Below are 14,940 nucleotides of genomic sequence, written 5' to 3'. Positions count from 1 at the left end.
GAGGAAGGCAGGAATTCAAAATACTTCTTTCTCCTAAAAGGTTTCCTCCCTTACCCCAACAAGCATTGACTTGACTGGGCATTAATGAAGGACATGTTCCTATTCCTATAGAAAAGCTTTAAAATACCCCAAACCCCATATTTTAGATGGATAGGAATACATACCACAAAAAAAAAAAAAAAAAAAAATCAAACAAAACCAAAAACACAACAAAACCACAAGGAAAAATAGTTTAAAAACAGCAGTTACCTGACCTGCTGCTCAAACATCCAAAGGTTATTAAACTCTGCAGAGGGTTCAGACACGGAAGGAGAAACCTTGGCATGCCACTAGGTCATTAAAACTACTGCTTGTGTTGTGCACCTCTCCAAATTACTGCTCCTCACATGTCTCTTGTCCTTGGCTGTAAAGGGGGCAGTTTGTTCCAGGAAACACTTCCATGAGGAACACCTTACTACGTCATGTTCTAAAGGGTGTTTTGCAATTATTCCACTCCTCACTAGAAATACCAGGAATTACTGTTCTGAAGGAACCCAAAGTGCAATGCTTTTCCCTTTTCTTTCAGCTGCACTGATCAAGGAGGGCCTTAATTTAATTAATGCCTGTTCTCATACAGAAGAGAGTATTTTTACGTTTTTCAGGAACTTTCCACTTTTCTGCTTTGTCAGTTGAAATATTCTTTTTTCAATGATGCTGGTATTCCTACTGATGTTAAAAAGCAAAGAATGTGGTGAAAGCCTGTCTCATTACCCATCACTGTGGGTAGTAGCCTTTTTTCTGAATGGGCATAGTAATGTCATACTTAAATGACAGTTTCAAAGTTGTAAATGGAAGAAAAGGAATCCTTGTGAAGGATGGTTAATCCTTGGTTTCATTGACCAAAAACATTAAAAGGATGACAATAAATGGTAAATACTAGAAAATAACTTCTTAAATATAAAAATGCTTGAGAATTATTGTGGTTCAATAAATATTCTAGATAAAAAATCTATGAACAAATACACAAGTTATGAGAGAATGGTAACACCTCACTGAGAATCCTTTAAAAATCTCTTTTGCCAGCTGGGTGAAAGCACACAGAAATGACACACATATTTGAGAATGTGTTCAAAAGATAATATTCCTTATCTTTTTCATGAGCACTATAGAAATGTCTATAAAATCCACCCAGACACAATGATCTACTGTTCAGTAGCACCTTCCATTCAAGGTCTCACAACTCATTACAATAATTTGCAGAACCTTAACTACTCCCTGAAGAAGAAAGAACATTTTTCTGATCTAGATATGTCCTTTTGGCAGCTGCACTGGGAACAGTTCACTTATCCTGAGGTTATCCTTGGACTTTTGTCTGTTTTCAGAGCTGAGCCTGCCACACTCAGTGGGCACAAGGGAAACTGTAAGTGCCTGGACCCCTTCCAGAAGCACTGAGATAATCTTCAGGGATTTTATTCATGCAGATATAAATGTTGATATAAATTGTAAATGCTGTTTTCGGAAACACAGAGCACCTACACATCCCACTGAGAGCAGCTGGAGCCTTGAATGCTCAGTACATCTGAAAACCCAGGCCTTTGGGATGCAGTATTCCCTGATGTGACCTGCAGACAGCATTACCTTCCAGAACACAGCAACTGAAACAGGGAAATTGCAAAAGGCTTCTGTTATTGTAGAATCATAGAATGGTTTGCAAGTGGCCTTGGAAGTCAGCTCATTCTAAAACCCCTGCTATGGGCAGGGACATCTTTCACTAGAGCAGGCTGCTTAGAGCTGCATCCATCCTGGCCTTGGGGACTTCCAGGGATTCAGGAGCAGCCACATCTTCCCTGGGCAGCCTGTGACAGGGCCTGCCCATGCTCACAGGGAAGAATTTCTTCCTAATATTCAATCTAACCCTGCCCTCTGTCAGTTTTAAGCCATTCTGCCTTGTCCTGTGGCTCCAGGCTCCCTGTCCAGCTCTCTTGTAGCCCCTTTAGGACTGGAAGGTGCTAGAAGGTCCTCCTTGAACCCTCTTGTCTCCAGGCTATTCCATCACTTTGTGTGTGACCATGGTACAGAGAGTTGCCCTCCACAGCACGCTCACATCAGAGCTTTCTCTAGACCTCAGCTGGAGAGGGAAAAAACAGACTGTATTTATGCAGCCAAGCCATCAGGGCTGCTGGAAGTCCAGCAGAATCCCTTATTTCCATGCCTTGTCCAACACCACTTTGTGGGGTGTGAGGAGCAGCCTCACTGTGACACATCAATGCTGATCCTGACTGCTGACCCCAGTGGAAGGAAGAGGCTCTTGGTGGTGCCCTGGAAAGCCACCATGGAGCTGTTGTGCAGTGCCAGAAATCTGCACCCACAGTTTACCAGCCACGCTGCAGGTCAAGGAGAGCAAGACGTGCCAGATGCAGGCTGATGAGGAGCACAAACACACTGCAGCAGATCTGCTAATAGATCTGATCACAGATCAGGCCAGCAAGCAGGGACAAGTGATAGCAAAGTAACGTGAATGAAGGTAATGAAAACAGACTGGAAGCAGATTTAGGATGAGCATAATTAGAGTTAATGTTAGCACTGAAAGCAGAGATTTGGGGGTTGGCGGTGCCTGGGGCTAGTTGACGTTTATCAGCATAGCTTGACTGTCTTTCTAAGTGGGGTTTTGTACCTGGGAAGGGATTCTGACATTTTGTTCACAATTGGACCACCTGCTCATGTCTCATCAGCTAAAAAGAGCTTAAAGGCTTCTTAGCACACGGGAGGTATGGATCAGGCATGCAAAAATATTTTAGTCTTGGATGCAGAACCTCTTAGCCACAGCCACAGAAATAGGTGCCTCTTCTTTATGTCTTTATTCAGCATAATTAAGGCATAAATATCTAAATGAAGCCATTTCTAGCTGGAAATACATGAAGAGTTGCTTTATAAGTCTGCAGCTAAAAACATGCTGCAGTGCTGGGGTGCACTGAGCTCTCCCAAGCTCTCATCTCTCCCCACCCCTAACCCTGCTGATATTGTGGTGATCAGCACAGACCAAGGGCCCCACCATGTGTCTGCTCTGATGTGTCCAGTGCCAGCCTGGGGAGTGTGTCACAGCCTCACTTTGGAGTGGAGCCTTGACCTTTAACAGGCCAATATATTGAATATACTGTGTCTCATGCACGTTTGCTTTGCTCTTTGTTCTAAATGTCCAACTCCTGATCTGATGTAGTGGGCAAATCCTTCTGGGATGGTGGTGGCCTGTGTCCCATTGCAAACACAGGTTCTCCTCTGTGGCACCCACAGGACAATTTGGGACAGGATGGTGACTCTGGTTTTGGGAGCACACTGGTTCATGTCACTTTTTCCTTTCTTCATGGTACTTCTTCCTCTTGAAGCTGTTGTGATACTCTCATTTAACAAGAAACCAACTATTATTTTTCAATCCAAACATTGGAATAATGGTATGGGATAGCAATTCTAGCCTTGGCACATTTAACAAATGCACTGGAGCCAAACCAGGCAGATTTGGTTATTTATTTCTGTCAAGGATTGAACAAAAACTTCCACTTGAACCCCTTGAGTCCCTCCCCTCCTCCTTTCCTCTGCTTTCTCCCCCCTACACCCTTCACCAAAGTTCAGCTCAAGTTGATGAAGAATGTGTATTTTTTGAATGGTAAATGCCTGGCAGGCCTAGGAACTATCTACAAGACAGGTGTGTGGCTCAGGCAGCTTCAACTCCCTGCTTGGGACTGATAGTGCCTTTGTAAGAAAGCAGCTTCAATCCTGCCCTGGAAGAAACATTCCTGCCCCTGGGGGACAAGTGATTCATTCACTCAGTGAGGTCAGTCCTGCTGCAGATCTGCCTGAGAGAAGCTGCCAGCTATATTGAGCTTAACTCATAGTCACAAGCCATTGTGGAATTTGTGCTTTCTACCTTTTTGCGAAATGGTAGAAATTGTGACCTTGGACTAAGCTCAGGTCTGAAATTCAGTGTCACCAGGGTGAGCCACCATCCCAGATGGGGTGGGAGAGTAGAGTGTGACAGCAAACCAGCCTGCAAGGGAATGAAACCCCCCAGGACTGGAAGACAAAGGCAGAGAGGAGGAGGAGGAGAACACCTTGAATCATTCAGCAAAGTTTGTGATTGCTGATTCCCAGCTGAACTCTCTGTACTGGGAGGGGATTCTGAGCTGAAAGGGATGCTCAGGAGCAAAGGGGAGTGAGTGAAGAGGAAGGAGACTCTAAAACAAGAGCAACAAGTGGAAAGCTGTGCAGGGTGTGTGATGAATGCACAGCTGGGGTGGGGAGGTGTCTCCAAGAACAGGGGATGTGTCACCACGGCCATGCAAAGAAAGGAAAAATGTGTAAAGAGGAAGAACTGTAGGTCACAGACCCCAGGGAGCTGCTGGGGGATGTCTGAGGCTATCAGGAGTTTGCTCACATCTCTCCTCCAAAGACTTCCCAGGAAGTATTTTTGCCTCATCTCTCACCACCTGCCAACTCCTTTGCAGGAGGACTGTCCCCACAGCAGGTGCCCTCCCTGGCTTGCTTTTCCTCTTCCCCTAGCTGTGGGCTGCATATTTTTCTTCAGGACTAAAACTGTTGTAGAAGGCTCCAACCAAATAAAAAAAAAATTGCAGTTTTAAAGGGAGCAGTAGCATCCTTTAACAGATGTCAATGGGATTAAAACTTTCAACTCTTTCCTGATTTTATCAATTTTCCCCATCCCTCTGAATTATCTTTAACTCAGTGGAATTGTAGGAGAGATGATAATTTCTCTTGATTTTTGTCAGTTGAAGAAAACCCCCCTTTTTAAAGAGAGCTTAGAATATTTAGAGGATATCTTGCTAGATAAATTATTTATTGCTGGGTTGCCCAAAAGCTGTGTGGGACTGACAGTATCTTGGGAGGAAATTGTATGCAGGTCTGACCTTGAGAGTCTTGGTGCTGAGAGGGTTACACTAATGTCAAACCAGGTAGACATGGTTCTGCTTTTTAACTAGGTTAAAAATTTAAAATTAACAAAAACACTGAAGCAAGATCAAATTATAAAATTTCTTAAATAGCTGAAAATATACAGAAAAATAGATCTACTATGACGAGGAGAAATTTAAGGAGCTGTTTGACCTTCCAGCTCTTTTCAGTCAAGGAAACTTTCCCCATCACTGTCTGATTTGTCTTTCTGGTTTGGCCATAACTACCTGGCAGTTTTCTCACAGCAGAGATTTTATTAAAGACTTTGGCTGCAATGTCTCATGAATTTAGACACTTTTGCTTAGAGAGCCAACAGTGAGCAAACCAGAACTCCTTGTGACCAGCCTTTAAAGGGACAATGTGTGGTGTGATGTGATTTATGTATGAGGTACTTTTTCTTTGCAGTGTTTTAGGAAGATCTCTGCCCACTCAACACCCATTACTGACTGCCCTCCTCCCTTTGAGGTTTATCACACATGACCAAATGTGTCAATGGGAAACCACTGGGCAAAAAGGAGTACAAAATTTCCAGATTTACGTCAAAACTGTGGGATGCAACAACGTAGGGGGACATCCTGGCTGAGGAAACTGGGCAGGCTGGTTTGGGTCAGAGGAACCTTTCCCTTCTGCTTCTTTGGAAAGACTCTTGTGTCAAAACCGTAAGGCTTCCTTGTCCTCTTGACCCCACTCTTAGGAATATGAGCTTTGTTGCTTTCTCTTTTTGAGCAACGAGCAGTGTCACTGTTTCTGTGTGACATGTTCCTTGGCCATGTGTAAGGTGGTGGTTGCACAGTGGCTGTTGGACCAACCTGTGTCCCTTGCTGTCCCCTAGATTGATAACTACTGATATTTTGGAGTGCAATTCAGAGTATAAAACTCAAGCCAAGTGAGTGAAATTGACAGTACTCTGGGAAATGGGTGTCTGAATTTGTTGTTTCATCATTATATGAGTCAATGGAAGTCATATGTTTTGCAGAACTCTAAGAAGAATGGAAATGGAGAAGAAAAACAGGAACTGGTTTTAGGGAAGTTTCTTTTACCCACTTTTCCGGAGCAGACAACCACAAGACACTGTATGACATCAATTTTGGGTGCAGCACCTCTACAGGTGTCTAAAAACAAATTGTTGCCCAATAAAATGGAGCCTTTCAGACAAGCTTCTTGTGCATACCTTCAGAGTTCTTTAAATATCTTTGAACCACTGTTCCTTAATCCTTCTACAGCCTTTGAGTCACATACATAGCATCAAAATAATGGTTTATGATGATCATTGGGAACAAAGTTTTGTGTTTCTAGTACATCTGTAAGGGTCAGAATTCACAGGTCGTGAATTGACCTAAATCAAAAATCATATAAATAGGTTTTACTCTGTTCTTCCTGCTGGCTGGTCCTTCCTTGATGTGCATGACAATTTCCAGATCATTGTCACATTTCCTTCTAAACTCTGTGTGGCTTCCTCCAGAGTCTTGCATGGCCCCAAGGCTTCAGAGTGGGACCACAGTTGGTTCAGTCACAATGGGATGATTTTTTGGCAGATCTGGGTACTGATGATGTCAATGTGGCTGCCCAAGAGTGGGTAGAGCAGTAGCCAGTGTCTCTTTCAAGTCTTAGAAGAGATTTTAGACCTTGTGGTGGCAGCTTCTGTAGTAATTTTGAGCAGTTGATGGCATTAAGCAAGTTTCAAGGCAAAAGTTCCTACATGTTTACTCTCTTTATCTTCCGTGACTCACATCAGTTGTACCAGGCCTGGCACAGCTGAACCATGATCAGTCCTGGAAGTGTTTTCTGAGCTGTTTTATCAGCACAGGGCAGCAGAGTTTAGTGAGGGCAGAGAGCAGCACATAACCACACTTCACAGATCCCTCTGGTCCGTGTCAGTGTCAGCATATCTGCAAGGGAGCTTGGCTTTGAGCCACAGCACTACTCAGCAGCTCCAGCCACGGCAGCTCTGGCTGAAAACCTGCTGCTGCTGCCCCACAGGTGTGCTGGGGTCAAGCAATGGCAAACCCAGGCTCCAAATATGATCTGCTGCCCAGGAGCACCAGCTGCCCACCTGAGCAGCAAAGCCTGGAGGGAGCCAGAGGAGATCCAGCACTGAGAATTCCCACTCTCCCGTGAATTTTTCATATGCTTTGTGACAAAAATGTCACATCTCAAACTATCACACTCCTATCTGTTCTCCCACCCCCTCTCTTGTCCTCAAAATTCCTGAGTTTTCCCTCCAGTAATTCTGCCAGCCCAGCTCCTGGGGATAATGTGCCAGGGCTTAAAAACTTTGGAAATGTTGGTGGGCATCTGAGCTGAAAAGAAACAGTTCATTGATGTGTTTCTCAGTGTTTGTATTCTATTTAAGCTAAAAATACAAGAAATGAAACACACAGAGAAATAAAACTACTTTGGAAAGAAAGGACATTTCTGACTCAGGTCAGTCAGCACACTAACGGCCTTCAGTGTCTCAAGCCCAGCCAAAGATTTTTGTGTATAGATGTTTGTTTGGAAGGTCTGGCAGGCTCTTTCACTCAGGTGTAAACTAAACTTCAGCAGATTCCAGAGTGATTCTGGTTCAGCATGTCCATATGACTGATGCAGACATTTCAGTGAAGAGCTGGAGCTACCTGAGCACTTGTCAGCAAAGCAAAGGTACACAAAGATGGGATAAAGAATCTGCACTGGCACAAAGACAGGGCAGTGAGGCAGAGAAAGATTTGTCTGCCTTTTTGCCACTTTTATGTCTCAATAGCTTATTTTTGGAGGAAGAAATACTTGAGCACAACATACACTGAATTTCCTGAAGATTTTCTGCTTCTTCAGAATCTATTCCAGGACTCTCTGATATATTCCTCCACCCTATAACATTGTCCAGAGATAGAACTCAACCACTAAATCTGAAAAATAAATAAACACATCACCAAATGACTCTGAGCAGGGAAGGAGGCGAAGAGATAAATGGTGCACACACCTCAGGCAGCAAATGGATGTCTGAGAGACCAGTAAGTGGTTTACTTTGATTTGTTCACCCACTTAAGAGAGAATGGATGTCTTGAGCCTTCGCTGGAGAAGGGAAGGCAGCCTGCAAGGAAAAAAGGCAGGAGGGAGGAAAGACAGTGGTGCTTCCTTTGCATTCCAGACAAAACAGAAATAGGTGTCTGCATTGTTGAGGGGGCAACAGAGAAGCTGCTATTCTCTGACATCAAGAGTTTGATTTTCCAAAGCTGCTGGAGCAGGGGAGGATCTTGGCACCAGTTCAGCCCTGTGGTCAGGGGAAGGAGACTTGCATGTGGTGACTGTCCCCATTTGTCATCCACTCCCAAAGATCAACCACGGAGCAAAGTGCAGCAAAGTTCACAAGAAGAGCTTTTACCCTGTGCAGCCTTGCCCTCAACCTTCAAAGACACCAGGAAACATCAGCATGGGCTGGTCATGAGGGATGATGAGGGCCATTGCCCTGTCCCAAATTAAAACCCGTGTCAGGGATCACAGAACGAACCCCAGCCTTGACTGATGCAGTCACCTGAAGTGATGTCACTGGCTCTTACTGGGGCGTGGTGAGGCCAGAGGAAATTCTGCATCATCAGACCAGGAAGCCAGGGTGGGAAATCCCCAGACTGTTTGGGATGTACAGGGATTGTACTCTGTGCTCTACAAGAGTGAGGACTGAGGAGCCTCGTTAGATGTGAAAGGGAAACTTCTCCTTGGCAATAAAATGCATTAGGTTCCTGGAAAAGTGCATGTCTAATGCAAAGTCATCTTCAGAACCAACCTGCAGTTGAAGATGAGCATAATTTAGGAACTCTTTGGATGATGGCAGCTGTCCCACTCATGAGGTCTCAGCCACAGTGCAGTAAGGAATCAGCACCCAATAATTTCTCTAAAATAGAGCCCAACTGTGATTTTAAATAGACCCACTCCCGCTGGTGTCTGCTATGTTCTGCTGGGCTGCAGGAAAGCAGGATCTGACCTCCAGCTTTTCATCCTTCCAGGCTCCCTGTTTCACAGCAGTGCCTGTGAGGACAGCCCTGTGGAAAACCTATTGCAGAACAAAAAGTGAATTTTTCCTTTTAGCCCAGGAAGGTTATCAACCCCAGAACTCCTCTCCCTCCTGCCACACACATTCCTGCCCTCTCCAGCCCATGTGCCTTGTGCAGGGAAACTGGTGACTTGGGGAAAAAAAAAAGAGACTGAGTCATGAGGTCATACCATTATCACATTTCTATTCCAGTGCTTTCTCTCGCTGCCTACAATTATCACTCCTTTATTCTTGTACGTGGCTTCTTAGACTTTGATCTAGTCCTTTGCTTCATATCCTTTGATGCACTTCAGCTTACATTGTCTGTAATCTGACCCCTTGCCATCTAATTCCAGCAACTTCTCACAACCCCTATCAACCACTCTCTCCCCCCTTTCATCTTTCTTTTGTATAAATGTATACAGAGCTGTAACAAAGAAACTACAGTGTAGTTGTAGCACTTCCAAGATCCTTAGAAGTGCTGGATAAAATCTCTATGCATTTATTTTGCCCCTCACAGGTCGTTTTAAAACATCTTTGTTTATTCCTTTTTCCCCTCAGACAAAATAAAAATGCTAAGGAAAGAAAAACGAAATAAAGTGCTTTTTTCTCTCCTGAATTTGTTATGAAAACCTTTTTAAATTATTTTTGTTGTAAACCTATCTTCAAGTTCTTTTCAATGACATTAATGCTGTAGAGACATGGTACATTTTCATCATTAAATACTGGCAGACCCTGATCATGTTTACTTTCACTGAGGGAAAGGGAGGAAAGGCCAATGCTTACATTGCAAATACCAATTAATGCAGAACTACAGTGTGTGCATATGTATTTATAAATATATATTTAGAGGAAAGAAAATAACTCGGTTTTTGCAAAGTAGGATCTGTGGGCAAAAATATATGGCTGTATTTTCCAATGTCTAAGTAATGCAGAAATAGACTTACGCTTCTCCAAGGTGATTGAGGAGCCTAAAGTCTTTTTTAAATCAATGGATTTTAAGACTTGACAGTGTCTGAATACTTGGGAATTTTCATAACTGCATCTTCAGGTATTTAAATTTTATTTTCAGTCAGGTCCCAAAATCCTTTAGAAATTGGATTTAGAATTCAATCAGTGAGGCAATTTTATGCACTTTCGTCCTATACTTCTGGGGTATATTTAGCAGTATCTTGGAACTGAAGGAACAGAGAGTGAGAAGAGATTTTTTTAGATGCCTCTGCACAACCAGAAAGATATTTACAATAATATTTCTCTTTCTGCTTGATAATAACAGACTTGTAAGGGCAGGAAGAAGTAGCTGGGTGCAATTTTGCATGGTGGCTCTGACATCTAACTCAGTAGAACTGCTTCTTTATTTTTAGCTGCTGGGAAGCAGTGATGAGGGCAGGGAGTGTGTTTGGTTTGAACAGTCCTGGTACCTCCCAGGCAGGTCAGACAGGTCCCAAACATTCAGGCAAGAAATTCTGCTTTGTACTCACAGGTTCTCTGGCCACCCAGCTGCAGGTGTGATCTTGTGGACTGATGCTTTGTGGGCTTCAGTCTCTGCTGAAGAATAATTCTGCTCTCCCCCTGTGCCCTGTCCACCATGGAAAAATGGTGGAAAACACTCTTTGAGCAGATGTTGCTACCCCAGCAATCTGATCCACAGTTTTCAAGAGGGAGATGGGAAAGGAACAAAACCTTCTGCCTGTTTTCTCCTGCCCACCTTCCCCAGCAACACTGGGCTGGGGCTGCCCTGGCAAAGGTGCAGATAAAATGTTCTGTGTTGCATTATATACATGGTGTGCCTATACAGAATGGACACTCAGAACCTGATTTTTAGTCCCTTTCTCTCCTCTCAAGTTCTTTTCTCTGCAAAATGTTGTGACTCTGAATAATTCCTAGAGATACTTTGGGAATTTTCTAGATAATGAATTCCTCCACTGTCAGAAGTTCCCAAGGATGTCAGGCAAGTAATATTGCAGGTGCTGGGGAGAAAAATAACAAAAAACAATGAAAAGAAACTCAAAGAAAACCTTGAGGTTTTGCTTTGTCCTGCAGTAGCTAGTTGGTTAAGCACCTTTTCTTCCTGGCTGATTTCAATCTCTAAAATCATATTTTCCATAACAGTGGGCCAAATGGTTCCTGGGTAGTTTGAACACCTGTGAACCTGGCATGCTGAGCCTCTAAATAATGCACACACGGCAGTTCCCTCTGCTCCTCTCTGGTTCATATCCTTCCTCCCCTAGCTGGCAAAACTCTCTGATAGAGACAGTGTTTTGCAGCTGGAAAATAGGTCACCTTCAAAGCTGTGTATTTATGCACATGTATGTGTGTGGATATGCCCTGAAGTTGAACAAACGAGTGCAGTAGCTGCATTCAAGGGAGAACTCCAGTTTTGCCCTTCATGAAAAGCCCTGAAGGGATTAAGTGGAACATGTAGGGTTGTAAATATGGCAGGAGGTTGAGTCCAGGGGAGGGAGGGACCCCAGAGGAAGTGCTTTCCTGGACTAGAACCACTCAAGAAAGAGGGGTCTATCAGTTGATCAAGGTCTGGCTTCAGTTTGGTTGAGGTTTGGGAGTTTCACCAAGTGTGCTCATGGTCACACGCATGCCTTCATGCACTCAAAACAGAAAATATGTCCTTGACACAAACTGCAAGAATTCTGCCTCTGAATAATCGATTATTTTATTCAGAGGTTTCTGTGTAGAGTGGTGAACCAGCAAGTTTATTTATACTGAGGAAGCCTCCCATCCATAATTGATGACTAAATCAGCTCTGGTCTTCCCATGGTCTGCAGCTCCTCTGATGTGGTCGTGTGTGCGAAGCAGCTTTGAGTTTGGCATGGATGGTTTGCTTACAATCAATTATACATGTGGTAGGCACATAAGGATTGTTTAGAGCACAGGGCAAGCTTCTCCTTCCACTTTTAAGTTTTCAGAGGCAAACACATTGTTTCAGAGGCCTCAGAGCTCCCATCTCCTCTCTTGCAGTGCTGCATTCTCTGTTACTCATGACCTGCTGCTCATTCACTGGCAACTTTCCTTCATAAAAGAGTAGTCTAGATTTATTTTCTCTGTTCAGTGCACCACTGCCATTTCAAAAGGAACATCATCAACTAAATCCACTCCCAAACCTATCTAAAGTTATTTAAAACCTCAGCTTTTCTTTTGGAGCATATATGAGACTACAAAAATATGGCACGTCTACTTGTAAAGAGTGTAATAAACTATTTTTTTACCTGGAAGTGAACATGAGTTTTACATTTAACTTCAAAATAGCAAGAGGACTTTATCTATCTCCACAGAGCATGGACACAACAAGCCCTTGTTCAGATGAGCATTTTGGCATGACTGTTAACTCACATTTAGTTATGGGAGAAGTAACCCAAGTGATGGGACCTCCTGCTTCAGGAAATCCATCCACAGCTGTTCTGCCCAGCTCCTGGGACCTGTGCTGACTTACACCCCTAGTCAGAGGTCCTAGTCAAAATTTTTCCTCTGAATAATTGATGAACATATGAAAAAACTGCTACATTTGGCTATATTTTCAACCCAAGTGTATTTTCTTTGTTTAAACATCCATCCCTCCTTTTACCTCTACAGGGAATAGTCTCACAAGGGAAAAAAAAAATCTCCAACCAGACATAAGGCATTCCCTGTTTTCTAAATCTCAGAGTAGTTGTCTAATCTCCTTTCTTGCTCTGTCTTGGAAGGGAGATCTTACTCTGCATTTCAGCCCCTGTGGACCAGGAGGCTGAGCAGAATGCTGAGCTCCACAAGACCACTGGCACCAAGCTGCCTTTTTTCTTTTCCTGCTCTCAGAAAGGACTGAACTGAGCTGTGGCTCCTTCATATAACTGTAGCTGAAAGGACTTCTACATGGCAATAAAAACTTAACGACCCCAGACATCAAATCAAGGGGTATCAGATCCTTTGATGGAAATATGAGTGTGTCTAAACTGGAGGTAATCGAGGACTGAATTTGACACACATGGTGCTGACGACTTGTAAAATGTCATGAATGCTTGACCTGACACTGTGGAGACACAGCTGGCTCTCCAGGGTGGGATTTATGTGGTGGTGGGAGGTGGGGAGGTGATGGTTAATGTATCTTAAGAACTTGGTGAACCATTTGAAATGTTCAGGGGGAAAAAAATAAAATAAGCAGTTTCTCAGTTAGATGAGTTGGAGTGGGACATTAGTGTGTTTTCTGCTGTCTGAGCCATGTCATGTGAAATCTACCTTGAGGCTTCATGGGGCAGTCAGTTGGTGCAAACACCCATTTAAAACAAAGGTGGGGTTTTTTTGTCTGGAATAATCCATTACCATTTAACAGATTTAGGAATGCTGCAGATTTCAAATGGCATATAATCCTCAATGCTGAGATTTTTTTCCCCTTTTAACAGATATAGGTGCCAAATTCCAATTACAGTTATTGGTAACATTTTATATAAATTGCTTTAACAGTTTTGACTATCTCAGCTATAATAAGGCAGATTAATACGACCATGATTTAACTGTGAGAATAAGAAGGGCACAGCAAACGAAATTCACCTGTCTTTATAGGATTGCCACCCCAGTGGGTCACCCAAAAAAACCAGGGCTTAACTGGGGATGTGACTTTCTAAATCAGTGTGAGATTTGATTGCCTCTGAAAGCCTCTCTGGGTGCCTTTCTCCCCACTATGACCTGTGGTGGGTGGACACGGAGGCATTCTGTAGGGGAAAAATAGGGATTTTGGCTTTGTTTTTTTTTCAGCACAACTGGAAGGAATCCACCTTTCCACAGTGCTTGGAGCAAGAGCCAAGGTAGGTTCCACCAACAGGGGAATTAGACAAGCTCAGTGGCAACATGGGAAGATTTAGCTTCATCCATCCCATTGCACCTCCCCAGCTTTGAAGTGCTGGATGTGTTCATGCTTCACAAGACCAAAAGTCTCATTTTTTCCCTGGAAAAGTGTGTGTATTTCAGCATGGTATCATTCAATTTTCAGACCATCCAGGCTTACTGTATAATTCTTCATGCTTCACAAGCAGCAGCTCATGGAACTATAAATGTGACGTTTTTCAGCTAGATGGCTGATATCTAATATTTCCATTCAGAGCACCTCTGTCTTGCAAAAATCAGGCTATACATGACCCTTTCTGCACACTTCTATTTTTAACACATTAAAAAAGTGATCTCTTCTATTTTTAGGTACAGCTCAGTTCTCTAGACTGGCTGGTTCTAATAAAAAATTCCTCACCCTCTAAAGAAAACCCTGCATTGAAATCACAAATCCAGGGGAACGTCCTGTACTATTAGCAAACCTACTAAGATGAAAACCTGAGCTTCTTAGCAAGGCCTCCAAATAAAAACATTAATCCAGGCTTGAGAAGAAAAACAGGCAAGGAAGAAGCATTAACCCCAGGACGTTTTCTACCATGCTCCCACCCTGTCATGATAAATACATAGAAAAACATCTTCATCAACTTAGAAAGGAGAGCGGGACCTTGGACATCTTTCAGGTCTCATTTTGTCTCATCCTCTTGGTTTGATTGCTTTCTGATAGCTGTTTGTCTTCTGGAGACCATAGAATTCTTAAGGTTGGAAAAAAACTCTAAAGTCTTCCAAAACCATTGGAAAAACCAGACATTATTTAGGGAACATTCTGTAGAAGAACAAACATACAGCACACGTGGGTTAATCATGGGAGGGACCCTCTGAAGCCACTTTGGGAAGGGTTTACCTGGCCCTTGGTGCTCTGTTTTCTGCAGTTTGGAGAGTTGAGTGTTCCTCAGCCTATTTATTTGGACATCTCATGTACATATTATGGAAGGATTGACTGTCCTCTCCTCCAGATTTTTCAGAAGTTGCTGTTCAGGTCTCAGCTCTTCCCCTGACCCGTAGTGGGACCTCAGGCAGGCCATTGAGACCTGGACCTGCAGTGTTTTCAAAAGTAAACCAGAAAATGCAGTGTAGAAATCTGGAGACTCTCAAAACTCCATTCATTTTTTGAGCCTTAGTTG

Source organism: Passer domesticus, chromosome 15 (assembly GCF_036417665.1).
Source record: "Passer domesticus isolate bPasDom1 chromosome 15, bPasDom1.hap1, whole genome shotgun sequence".
Lineage (NCBI taxonomy): Eukaryota > Metazoa > Chordata > Aves > Passeriformes > Passeridae > Passer > Passer domesticus.
The sequence above is the reverse complement of the archived record's forward strand: the minus strand, read 5'-3'. Positions refer to the sequence as shown.